The 13144-nt window shown below is 44.6% G+C and overlaps 1 long non-coding RNA gene across 1 annotated transcript in view; it reads right to left on the reverse strand.

Annotated features, from left to right (window-relative positions):
- Positions 1-8531: 8531 nt before the first annotated feature.
- The window catches only part of LOC128835986 (uncharacterized), a 51179-nt gene continuing 46566 nt past the window's right edge, over positions 8532-13144 (reverse strand). Inside the window, exon 3 of the long non-coding RNA XR_008444723.1 lies at positions 8532-9115. This is a non-coding gene — a long non-coding RNA (uncharacterized LOC128835986). The remainder of the gene's footprint in view (positions 9116-13144) is intronic.

Consider the following 13144-nt stretch of genomic DNA (forward strand, 5'->3'; position numbering starts at 1 on the left):
CCTTGTGGCATCTTAGAGACTAACAAATTTAGTTGGGCATAAGCTTTCGTGGGCTAGAACCCATGCATCTGATAAAGTGGGTTATGGCCAAATAAATTTGTTAGTCCCTAAAGTGCCACAAGGACTCCTCGTTGTCTCCCTTACACAGTAATTGACTTTAACTGGATACTCTGATTTATCAGGGTTTCTGATAATGGTGGTATAGCAACATGACCAAAAAGGAAAAGAGATTTTTGTGTGTGTAAAGGGGGTAGGGAGAGAGAGAGATAATATGATACCACATGTATATGTGGGTGTTATCAATTTCCAATGCTATTGTGCAGACAGGGACACTGGAATCAGAAAGGAGATGGCTGGTTAAAATCTTAGTTTCTTAATGGCACCATAAAGCCAGCTCATTAGGGCTTGATACAAAGCTCATTGAAGTTAATGGAAAGTTTCCCATTGACTTCAATGGACTTTTGCATCAGGCCTTAATGACTTAACTCTGGAGGCCTTACCCAGATAAATCTCCCCTAGATTTCAATTAGGGGTAGGGAGCAGTTGCCTGAGTGGGGACTACAGAATCTAGTCACAAATAACTAGTGGAGTGTCCAGACTCTTCCAGCAGGAGGAACAGATCCCTCCAGCCTTTGCAAAATAATTGATGAAAACTTTCTGGTAAATTTTGCTGACCGATTTCATTGTTGTTGAAGTCTCAACTGAACCTCAGAAGTCATCTCTACATGCTAAATGCTTTCATTATCTTTTACCTTCTTAGGGCCATAGTTTCCAAAGAAATCTCTACATCTGTACTATCCAGCTGTGACTCTGCACAAGCAAATGACATCTTCATGAACAGTGTCACTTTAACTTCCCAAAATGAGTGCACATGCTGTTTCCATGTAGAATCCTGTATATTTGGGTACCCAAACTCCTCCTCCTCCCCAAAAATGTTGGGTGCACAAATAAAGGCATAAAAAAGTAGAGGCCCTTCTGGCCCTTACTGTTTAGTTTGACCTTGGGCCGGTCTATTCTTCATTACTGCCACTGTTACTATTGCTATTATTCTTGTTTAATGAGATAATCCAAGTCTCATTTGATTCACAGAGCACTGGATACAACACACTTTATTAAGGCATTTCTGAGTTCTGCATGTCAACTCAGCTGTCTGCAGTTCTATCTTCTATGAAGGAAAGAGACCCGCTAATGCATTTTACAGTTGACTGTTTCTCAGAAGCATTAGCTTTTGTCAGTGTGTATATTTGAACAGCAGATTTTTTTGTTAAAGTAATAAATTTATTGTACATTTTGGTTAGAGGTGTTAACTGAGTATATTTAATAGTGATTCTCAGAAGGAGAAAACTACAGCAGTTTCTCTTCTGCCAAAAAGGTCACCTTTCTTGTGAAAGCAGTAACACAACAACTGTGGGGCTACTTTTCTTGACTAATGGCAGGATGCCAGAGATCCATTGAAGAGAACTCCACTCTCAGAGGTTCATCATTCCTTTAAGTATTTTACAGTGACGCTGGAGAGCCTTGCCGCTGTCTTCTGCTTGCACTTCCTCTTTCAAATCTTCATTGCACCTTGATGCTGCACACTTTCCTTAGACGTTAATGTTTACACATTATCACTAATACCATGTTGAAGTTTTCCATATTCTGTCTTTTGTTTGGAACTAGTCAAGAGCTGCTTAGTTATTAATGTATATGATGGTGTGGTGGTGATTTGAAACAATGAAAAATGGCACAGACAATTTAAATGGAAACTGTCCCTCAGTTCTTAAACAGGTACTTAGAGTTGTGCTGTTTGTGCCAGCGTTTTCTCTATTTACCTTGGATTTTGTCAGTGTATTATGCAGGGCTCCATGTGCCCTGCAATTTTGAAGCCACAAAGTTTACCAGACTATTTGCCCTTTGCTGAAAAATCGTGATCCAAGGACTAAACTACCATTTAAAAAAAAAACCAACCTAGCCCTCATGCTTGTAGAGAAAACATGGCATTTGCTACTCTACACATATATATTTTATCACTTGAGTCTGCAGACAGAGTGAAACCATAGTTCTGGGAGGTGTGAATTGCCCAGGATTGCTAACTCTGGAAGTGTAAAATATTGACATTTAAATTGTCACCCTTAATTTTGCATTAACTAGATGTTTCTGATACATCATCAAAGTTCTTATCCTGCTTTTCCAAACTGCCTTCCTTGCCTCTCCACTGGCATCTTAAAGACTAACAGATTTATTTGGTCATAAGCTTTCGTGGGCAAAAAACTGTTAATCTTTAAGGCCTGGTCTACACTGGAGGGGGGGAAATCAATCTAAGTTACGCAAGTTGACGTACTTAGATCAACTTACCGTGGTGTCTTCACTGCGGTAGGTCGACTGCTGAAGCTCCCCGTCGACTCCGCCTATGCTGCTCGCTCTGGTGGAGTACCGGAGTCAACGGGAGAGCACTCGGTGGTCGATTTATTGCGTCTTCACTAGATGCAATAAATCAACCTCCGCTGGATTGATCGCTCTGGAGGTAAGTGTAGACATGCCCTAAGGTGCCACCGGCCTCCTCGTTGTTTTTGTGGATACAGACTAACACTGCTATGCTATGCTATACAAAGCACATGAGATTAGCTAACAAAATATTTAAATTGTACATTAATTTTTATAATATAAATATAAAATCCTACTCCTACAGCTACCTCTCTGATACTTGATACCCCAACTGTCTTTCACCAGCAGCCAGGCTTCCCCGACACAATCTTCAATGCGGTGTAAAATAAATTGAATTAAGTTCCATAGCCCCTTTCAGGACTGGGGCCATTGTTTGCATAAAGTAACTGCAATCCACTAGTCTAGTTGTAAGCAGTTTCCTCTGGGGACCTGCTCTTGTAAAGGAGAATTACATCAGTGATTATTGGCATCTGTATGGAAAGAAGGAATAATCCCTTCTCACTTAAAGATTTGGTATAATGATTCAAGTTTCCTTTCTCAATTCACTTCCTTCAACTATATTAGGATGCAGGATAATTAAATACTTCAGCTTCCTGTAATAAAAAGTCACTCTTTCAGAATTGCCCAGGTGTGATTTTTTTTTTTTTTTTTTTTTTTTTTTTAAAATAGCTGAGGCTCATTAATGGTCCTGTGTATATTTTTAGAGTTTGGCATCAATCAGGAAAGGTCATTAGATCGTTATGTAAGTAGCTGAATCAGCAAAATGGTATCTTAACTTTGATATCTTTTCAAAGTGATAAAGTTAAAGTGATTCAAAGACATTCATTTGCCTTGGATCTAAGTTAAATTTGTCCCTTTAGAGAGACACAATACAAAGCGCTAAGGCTATGTCTACACTACAAACTCTGATTGATGCAAGTTATGTTGGCATGCGGACGCTTACATTTACATATCGCCAAATACAGGTCACACAATTCTCCTGTATTTGCTGTTCCACAGGAAGTACCACAACAACTGGAGATGTGAGGATTTCTTCTAGGACAGGTTGTTATGGGACATAGTGAAAAAACAATTCAAGGTGATTGGTGACATTCATGGAGCAGCTGCAAATAGTGGATCACTGCTTCTGGGCCAGAGAAAAAAGCACTGGCTAGTAGGATTGCATCGTAATGCAGGTTTGGGATGACAAGCAGTGGCTGCAGAACTTTTGGATGCAAAATGAGAGCTGCATTGACAATGGAGAAATGAGTGATGCTTGTACTCTGGAATCATGCAACACGGATTTGCTACCAGTCAGTGAGAAATCATTTGGAGATGGAACATTCACAGGAGAGTCTGTTGTCTCGCAAGTCTACAGGGCCATTAATCATCTCCTGATATGCAGGTCTGTGACTCCTGGCAATGTGCAAGACACAATGGTGGATCACAAGAACACTTCATCTATATCAGTGTGGGTTGGTTAAGGAAGGTGCATGATGACTGCATCTTTAAGAACACAGGCCTGTTCAGAAAGCTGCATGTAGGGACATTTTCCCCCAACTGGTGATAATGAAATGCCAACAGTGATTCGGGGGGGGCCCAGACTACTCTTTGCTCCTGAGCTCATAAAGCCGTACATTGGCCATCTTGACAGCACCAAGAAAAGATTCAGCTACTGGCTCAATAGGTGCAGACTGACTGTTTTGAATGTGCTTTTCGTAGACCAAAGGAAACAGTATTTAGTGGCAGTATTTATTCACTAGATTGGATCTCAGTCAGAAACACATCCCAATGGTGTTAGCTGCCTGTTGCATCCTGCATAATATCTGTAAAGTAAAGGGGGGGAAAGCTGCTGTCAGGATGGAGGTGGTGTGGCAGCTGACTTTAAACAGCCAGACACAAGGGCTATTATAAGAGCCCAATGTGGACCTATATAATTGATGGTGGCTTTGAAAGAGCACTTAAAGGATTAGCCGTAGTAGTGGCTTCGGAGTGCCTTGGCACAGCACTGCTCTCCAGCCGCAACCATGGTGAGTATGGCCTGCTGAGGGGTGGGATGGTTTTTTTTCTGTTGCATGAAGCTACAAAATTTTGGTCCCTATTCCATTGATATGAGCATAGGGCAATGGCATGGAATATTGACACTATTTTCCAAAGGTGGTTATGATTTTAGCTGATATCTCACTTCTGAGGATCACAAAGGTACAGAGAACACAGCTGCTATTGGCATTCTGAAGCTGTCCAGGCCCATATGCCATTAGCTTGTTTACTGCAATGGTACTAGCCAAACTATTGCAGGGTGGGGTGGGAAAGTGTTCTATTGGGGAGGAAGCAATCCCTAGAAACCTTCAGGAGAGGATTGCAGAGTACCTCTGTGAAAGTTTTATCAAGATCTCAGGAGGATAAATGGGATATGCCTAGGCACATAAAGTGTCCTGCATGGCCCCTCCTCCTGCTTAACCCTACAGGGGAATAAAAAAACGGATGCCAGCTCTACCTCTGTTGTACTGCTTTTGTCTTAAATGGGGGATGGGATTATAAAGTCTCCAGGATTATAAATTAGCTTTCATGAACGCTGAACTCACTTTAAAAACCTGGAGAGATGAAGTGTACTGTGTGGATTGTCATTTATGTTCCGTACAAATAAACATCAGAGGTGGAAATGAGATGGATGACCTGTTTGGAAACTCTTCCTCTCTGTGGGGAAGCCCTAAAAATTCTTCTTGATGAACCAATAATCTCCTCAACCACCTCATTCAAACCAGACCTGTTGCAGCACTGTTGCTGTAGCAGAGAGACTGTACAGCTTTCTCTGGAGCTGGTCAATGCTGTTCTCAACATGAGTGGAGTGAACAATCCAATACATTGTGATGGGCCTCTTTCAGTCCTGTTCCTATACTGCCCCAGGCCCTATCGGTATAGGCTATGACCTGTAGATATGCTGGTGTAGTCCCCATAGTGTAGAGACAGTTCTCTGAAAGAAAAAAAGAATTTCTGTAATGATTCAACACCTCCCTTTCACTCACTCACTAATCTCTGGCAGGTAAATAGCCACTTTGTTTTAATACATAAACAAAATATTGCATTGAAGTGTGGGCCTAGCTGAGCTTCAGGAAGATAGAAAATTTGGCTCTAAACTTATGCTGGTATAAACTGGCACAGCTCCATTGACTTCAATTTGACCTTGAAATTGGTGATGTATTCTTGTCCCTTGTTTCTGTGCTGCCAAAGTGTCTCAAAATATTTAGTATGCTGCACTACATGAATGGCATGAGACTGTATCTCCGCTTCTGCACAAAAAGTTACATTGTACATAACTGGCAGCTTTGACTCCTTCTGTGCAGGTGCAAATGAGGTTTGCCCTGTTAATGAATACTGTGAATTGTGTACAATTGCATACATTCCATTCACAACAGTTTGAAAAAACTCACCTATTTGTGGTTTTTAAATCTAAAGAAAACAGACCAATCTGTGGGATGTCCTCTGGGTAAATACCACCTATGCTTTTCCACTAGAAACTTACCACAACAGCTTCTTTACAGAAAGCAGGGCCAGATTTTTAAAAGATATATTTAGGTGCCTAGGGGGATTTTCAAAAGCTCCTATGTGCCTAACTCCTATTGAAATCACTGGGAGTTACTTAGGTGCTTCTGAAAATACCACAAGGTGCCTAAATACCTTTAAAAATCTGTCCTTGGTTTCCTCAGCTTTTTCAGTTTGAACACTATTTTAGTGATAGGACATAAATGTCCTAAATTTCGAAGCTGAGGAGAAAATGTTACCAGTTGTTTGAACAAGGACAGAAATGAAAGCAACTTTTTAAATCACACTGATGACGATTGCCAAACTTAGGCCCTGATTCAGCAAGGTACTTGAGCATGCATGTAGCTTTAAGCATGGTAGTAACCCCATTGAAATCAGTGGGGCTACTCCTGAGCTTAACTGACAAATGTGTGTGAGGGTATGTCTACACTACGAAATTAGGTCGAATTTATAGAAGTCGAATTTTAGGAAGTGATTTTATACAGTTGATTGTGTGTGTCCCCACTAAGCGCATTAAGTTGGTGGAGTGCATCCACAGTACCGTGGCTAGCGTTGACTTTCGGAGTATTGCACTGTGGGTAGCTATCCCACAGTTCCCGCAGTCTCTGCTGCCCAGTGGAATTCTGGGTTGAGCTCCCAATGCCTGATGGGGCAAAAACATTGTTGGGGGTGGTTTTGGGTACATGTCGTCAGTCGCCCCTCCCGCCATGAAAGCTACGGCAGACAATCGTTTCACGCCTTTTTTCTGTGCAGATGCCATACCATGGCAAGCGTGCAGCCCGCTCAGCTCAGCTCACCGACACCGCTGCTGTTGTGTCCTGGATGCTGCTGTCAGCAGACAGTGCAGTAGGACTGCTAACTGTCGTCATACACCACTTCCACTGCGCTTCTGCTCTGCTGCTCTTGTCTCAATAGCGAATTTCTCCATGTTGTCTGTCATGTGCTCCTGGATACGTGTGTTCTTCCTCGGGGTAATGTGTGTGGTGCTAACTGTTGTCTTCCACCACTTCCGCTGAAACTCTGCTCTCCTGGTGCCATGAATCTACCTCACAGGTCCTCTTGTCTTTCTGTATAAATATCTGTTCTCGTGGCATCCATCATCATCCACAGCTTCCGCTGCAACTCTGCTCTCCTGCAGACGCCATACCACGGCAAGCATGGAGCCCGCTCAGCTCACCGCTGCTGTCGTGAGCATTGTAAACATCTCATGCATTATCCTGCAATATATGCAGAACCTGCAAAAGCAGGCGAGGAGGCCACAACAGCGCGATCACAATAGTGATGAGGACATGGACACAGACTTTTCTCAAAGCACAGGCCCTGGCAATTTGGACATCATGGTGATAATGGGGCAGGTTCCTGCAGTGGAACGCCGATTCTGGGGCCGGGAAGCAAGCACAGACAGGTGGGACCGCTTAGTGTTGCAGGTATGGGATGATTCCCAGTGGCTGCGAAACTTCCGCATGCGTAAGGGCACTTTCATGGAACTTTGTGACTTGCTTTCCCCTGCCCTGAAGCACAAGAATACCAAGATGAGAGCAGCCCTCACAGTTGAGAAGTGAGTGGCGATAGCCTTCTGGAAGCTTGCAACACTAGATAGCTACCAATCAGTTGGAAATCAATTTGGAGTGGGTAAATCTACTGTGGGAGCTGCTGTGATGCAAGTAGCCAATGCAATCACTGAGCTGCTGCTACCAAAGGTAGTGACTCTGGGAAATGTGCAGGTCATAGTGGATGGCTTTGCTGCAATGGGGTTCCCTAACTGTGGTGGGGCGATAGATGGAACGCATATTGCTATCTTGGGACCAGACTACCTTGGCAGCTAGTACGTAAACCGCAAGGGGTACTTTTCAATGGTGCTGCAAGCACTAGTGGATCACAAGGGACGTTTCACCAACATCAACGTGGGATGGTTGGGAAAGGTGCATGACGCTCGCATCTTCAGGAACTCTGGTGTGTTTGAACACCTGCAGGAAGGAACTTACTTCCCAGACCAGAAAATTACTGTTGGGGATGTTGAAATGCCAATAGTTATCCTTGGAGATCCAGCCTACCCTTTGCTCCCATGGCTCATGAAGCCATACACAGGCAGCCTGGACAGTAGTAAGGAGCAGTTCAACTATAGGCTGAGCAAGTGCAGAATAGTGGTAGAATGTGTATTGGACGTTTAAAAGCTCGCTGGCGCAGTTTACTGACTAGGTGAGACCTCAGCAAAACCAATATTCCCATTGTTATTGCTGCTTGCTGTGTGCTCCACAATATCTGTGAGAGTAAGGGGGAGACGTTTATGGTGGGGTGGGAGGTTAAGGCAAATCATATAGCGGCCGATTACACGCAGCCAGACACCAGAGCGATTAGAAGAGCACAGCTGGGTGCCCTGAGCATCAGAGAAGCTTTGAAAACCAGTTTCATGACTGACCAGGCTATGATGTGACCGTTCTCTTTGTTTCTCCCTGATGCAAACCCACCCCCTTGGTTGACTCTAGTTCCCTGTAAGCCAACCGACCTCTCCCCTTCAATTAGCGCTTTCAGAGGCAATAAAGTCATTATTGTTTCAAAATCATGCATTCTTTATTAATTCATCACACAAATAAGGAGAAAACTTGCAAGGTAGCCTGGGAGGGGGTGGGTGAGGAGGGAAGCACCGGGTGAGGTGCTAGATGAAGAGAGGAGGGAAGGACAAGGCCACACTACAGTTCAAAACTTATTGAATGCCAGCCTTCTGTTGCTTGGGCAATCCTCTGGGGTGGAGTGGCTGGGTGCCCGTAGCTTCCCCCCTCCCCCCCCCCCCCGCGTTCTTGGGCATCTGGGTGAGGAGGATATGGAACTTGGGGAGGAGGGCAGGCAGTTATACAGGGCTGCAGCAGCAGTCTGTGCTCCTGCTGCCTTTCCTGAAGCTCCACCAGATGCCGGTTTTCTTCCCCATTAGCCTCAGCATTGCATCCTACTTCCTCTCAATGTGCTCCTCCCTCCTCTCATCGCATTCATTTAACGCTTTCCTGGACTCTGACATTGTTTGCCTCCATGCATTCTGCAGAGCTCTTTCAGTGCGGGAGGACTGCATGAACTCTGAGAACATGTCATCACGAGTGCGGTTTTTTTCACCTTCTAATCTGCGCTAGCCTCTGGGATGGAGATGATAGGGGGAGCGTAGAAACATTTGCAGCTGCAGGAGGAAAAAAAGAGAGAGTAAGATACATTTTAGAGAACAAAGGGAAGATTATTTCACACTGAATCAAGCAATTCAGATTACATAGCACATGTGCATTTGGTACAAGGTCGCATTTTGCCTCTTGTATTGAGCGCCTGCCAGTTTGGTGTGAGACATCACACACGCTTGGCTGCGCAACAGAATTCGTCTTGCAGGCAGCCATGGTAAGGCAAAAGGTTTCGGCTTCTTCAACATTCATAACATGTGGGAACGGTTTCAAACAGCAGCGCCCTCCTTTCCCATCCCAAGCAAAGCTCGTTGGGTTGGCCATTTAAAAGGAGGGGGCTGCGGTTTTAGGGTGAATGTGCAGCACAATCCAACCCCCCCCCAATTCTCTGGGATGATTGCTTCACACCCCCACCCCCACCCTGTGGCTAGTATCAGGGAAGATCCCTGTCAGCCAAACATGAACAGCTCAGCATGAACGGGCATTCCCTCACTGCCTGGCTAACAGCGAGGATGATTTCTTTTCAGCCAAAGGCAAACAGCCCAGCAGGAACGGGCACCTCTGAATGCCCCCTTAAACAAATTTCCCGTATTTCAACCAGGTGACTATGAATGATATCACTCTCCTGAGGCTAACACAGAGAGATAAAGAATGGATGTTGCTTGAATGCCACCAAAGCCTGGGCCCATTCGCTGCAATGTTTTGTTCTGCAATGATTCCAGACTACGTGCTACTGGCTTGGCGTGGTAAAGTGTCCTACCGTGGCGGACGGAATAAGGCTGCCCTCCCCAGAAACCTTCTGCAAAGACTTTTAGAGAACTTTCAGGAGAGCTTCATGGAGATGTCCCTGGAGGATTTCCGCTCCATCCCCAGACACATTAACAGACTTTTCCAGTAGCTATACTGGCTGCGAATGCATCCCAAGTCTTCCAGGCAAATTAATAATTAAACACGCTTGCTTTTAAACCCTGTATTATATTTACAAAGGTACACTCACCAGAGGTGCCTTCTCCGGCTTCATGGTCCGGGAGCCCGCCTTGGGACCATGGGAGGGTATTGGCTCCAGGGTGATAAACAGTTCCTGGCTGCCAGGGAGAAGATATTCTCCGCTTGCCTGCTGTGAGCTATACTCAACCACCTCCTCCTCCTCATCTTCCTCATCCACAAAATCCTCATCCCTGTTGTGTGAGATTCCCCTCTTGCAGGTGTCCACAGACAGTGGTGGGGTAGTGGTAGGGGCCCTCCCTAGAATTGCATGCAGCTCATCATAGAAGTGGCATGTATGGGGCTCTGACCTGTAGTGACCGTTTGCATCCTTTGTTTTTTGGTAGGCTTGCCTCAGCTCCTTAACTTTCACGTGGCACTACTGTGTGTCCCTGTTGTAGCCTCTGTCCATCATGCCCTTGGAAATTTTGGCAAATATATTGGCATTTCGTCTTTTGGAATGGAGTTCTGCCTGCACGGATTCTTCTCCCCATACAGCAATCAGATCCAGTAACAGATCCGTTCAGTTCATGCTGGAGCTCTTTTGCGATTCTGGGACTCCATGGTCACCTGTGCTGATGAGCTCTGCATGGTCACTTGTGCTGATCAGCTCGCCATGCTGGCCAAACAGGAAATGAAATTCAAAAGTTTCCAGGGCTTTTCCTGTCTACCTGGCCAGTGCATCTGAGTTGAGAGCACTGTCCAGAGCGGTCACAATGGAGCACTCTGGGATAGCTCCTGCAGGCCAATACCATCAAATTGCATCCACACTACCCCAAATTCGACCCAGCGAGGTCGATTTTAGCACTAAACCCCTCGCCGGGGAGGAGTACAGAAATCGATTTTAGGAGCCCTTTAAGTCGACAAAACAGGCTTGGTCATGTGGACGGGTGCAGGGCTAAATTGACCTAACGCTGCTAAATTCGATCTAAGTTCTTAGTATAGACCAGGACTAAGTAACTTGCTGAATCGAAGCCATGGCTTGTTAACATGAGAGAGTGAGCGTTGTGTATATTTGTATCATTGCTTAGCCACTGAGACCAACCTTCCATATTCTACATATAGAGGCTGGAGGAGAAAAGTGAGAAAGTGACTGAATTACAAGTGACTGAAATACAAGTGAAACTCTGATTCAAAATATCAAATGACTTGGAGCTCAACAGCTTAAGGGATAACAGCAATAGTCTTTCATTTCTGGCCAGGGCTGGCTCCAGGCATCAGCAGAGCAAGCTGGTGCTTGGGGCGGCAGATTGTTCGAGGCGGCATTCTGCCCAATCCTAGGGCGGCACTGCCGCTTTTTGTTTGTTGTTCTTGTTCTGCTCCGGCCGCCCTGTAGGGGGCGGCGGCGCGGAGAACCAGAGCGCCCTGCAGAGCAGTCCTCTTCCTTCCCTCCCCGCCGACCAGAGTGGAGCACTCGCGGCAGGAGGCGGTGCAGCGGGAGGGGCCACGTGGCAGCGCCCCTGCTGTAGTCTTGGCCGCCCCCTTCTCTCTCCTGCCTGCTCTCTTCCCCCTCCCCCCTCCCAGCCGGTCCCTCTGCACCCACGCTCTGGCTGCGCTGCAAGTGTTTTGGTTTTTTTTGCTTGGGGCGGCCAAAAAGCCAGAGCCAGCCCTGTTTCTGGCACTGTGGTTTGAATTTCCTGAAGGCATAAGTATTTGAAAATGAACAGACTGACTCTTAACTTTGCTCTGATAAAGTTGTCTCAAGAATTGGCTGGAAAAGAGAATTCTGACTAGTGTTTTTTCCTGGAAAGCTTGGCATGAACACTGTAGTAAGAAAGATCAGCTGAATACTTCACACCTGAGAAGTTAAAGCCTAGTGATCTCTCTTGTTGCTTTTGCTCTTTATCTTATTTATGCCACACTTCAGCAGCCATATTTATTGGCAGGTGTTTGTTTTGTATTTCCCTCACCAATCAGGCTGTTTTATATCCTAGCATTGTGGTGCTTAGTGCAAAGCAGATCAATATTTCACTTTAAGTTTCTGCCACAAGAGAGCAGTGTTGATGTTATAAGCTGAGGCAGTGTGCCTCTCAGAATCTTTTTTTCTTCCATCAAAACATGTTTGAACATTGCAAGTGAAATTCTGATTTAGTATAACAAATGTTCTGAGAGCTCAAGAGATTAGAGGTTAAACATAATGAATGATCTTTAATTTCTGATGCTGTTTCAGTCTCTTGGAGGCATAATGGAAATGAGTTTGGGGTTGTCTTTTTATTTTTTAATAGCTTATAAAATTCATGGTGTTTCACCCTCACACACAGCATCTACAATTTTTTGTTTTATATAGGCCAAATTCTGCTCTCACACTGATACAACTTTGTTGAAGTTAATGGAATTTCATGTGTGTAAATGAGAGCATAATTTGGGAGGGGTGTGTTGTGATGTGACAAGATTTTCAAAGATGCTGAGCTTCACTGGGAGTTACGAATGCTCAGCTTTGAAAACCAGGCAAGTGCTGCTCATTTACATGAACAGGGTCAAATCTTGATTGTCTTGATTTGCAACATTATCTCTGAAGAGCATCAGCAGTAGACCAAGTTAATGGGAGTTTTGCATGAATAAGCATGCAGAATTTGCACAAGTACATTGCATTAGTAAAGATGGCTTGTGTGTGTGTTTTGTTGGCAAGCTATTGGTGAGGATCACAAATACTGAACCAGTACAGATATTCATACAGCATTTGTATCTTGGGGATAGAAATTCAGTTCTCACAGATCAATTAGAACTGTGTAGGAAAAACACCTCCCTTCCCCTCCTCCCCCCACTTCCTCAACACTCTCCCACCAAGCTGGAAATCACAGATGTGGTATTACTTGAAAAGAGAAAGCATCCATTTAGTCTCTAAACTTTCAATATTTCAATATTTTCCACAAAAATGCTTAATGTGACTTCTTTACTGATGTAAAAGCTATGGGTTTTGCTCTGATGTAATGAAGCTGATTTGTTCCCCAGTGGAATTTTGCCACTCAATACAATTAATGATGGTTACATTTGGGTCCTGATCAAATTTACCAATTCTCACAAATTCATGAAAATCTGTGTTCACAGGCAAA

Source organism: Malaclemys terrapin, chromosome 4 (assembly GCF_027887155.1).
Source record: "Malaclemys terrapin pileata isolate rMalTer1 chromosome 4, rMalTer1.hap1, whole genome shotgun sequence".
NCBI classification, from domain to species: domain Eukaryota; kingdom Metazoa; phylum Chordata; order Testudines; family Emydidae; genus Malaclemys; species Malaclemys terrapin.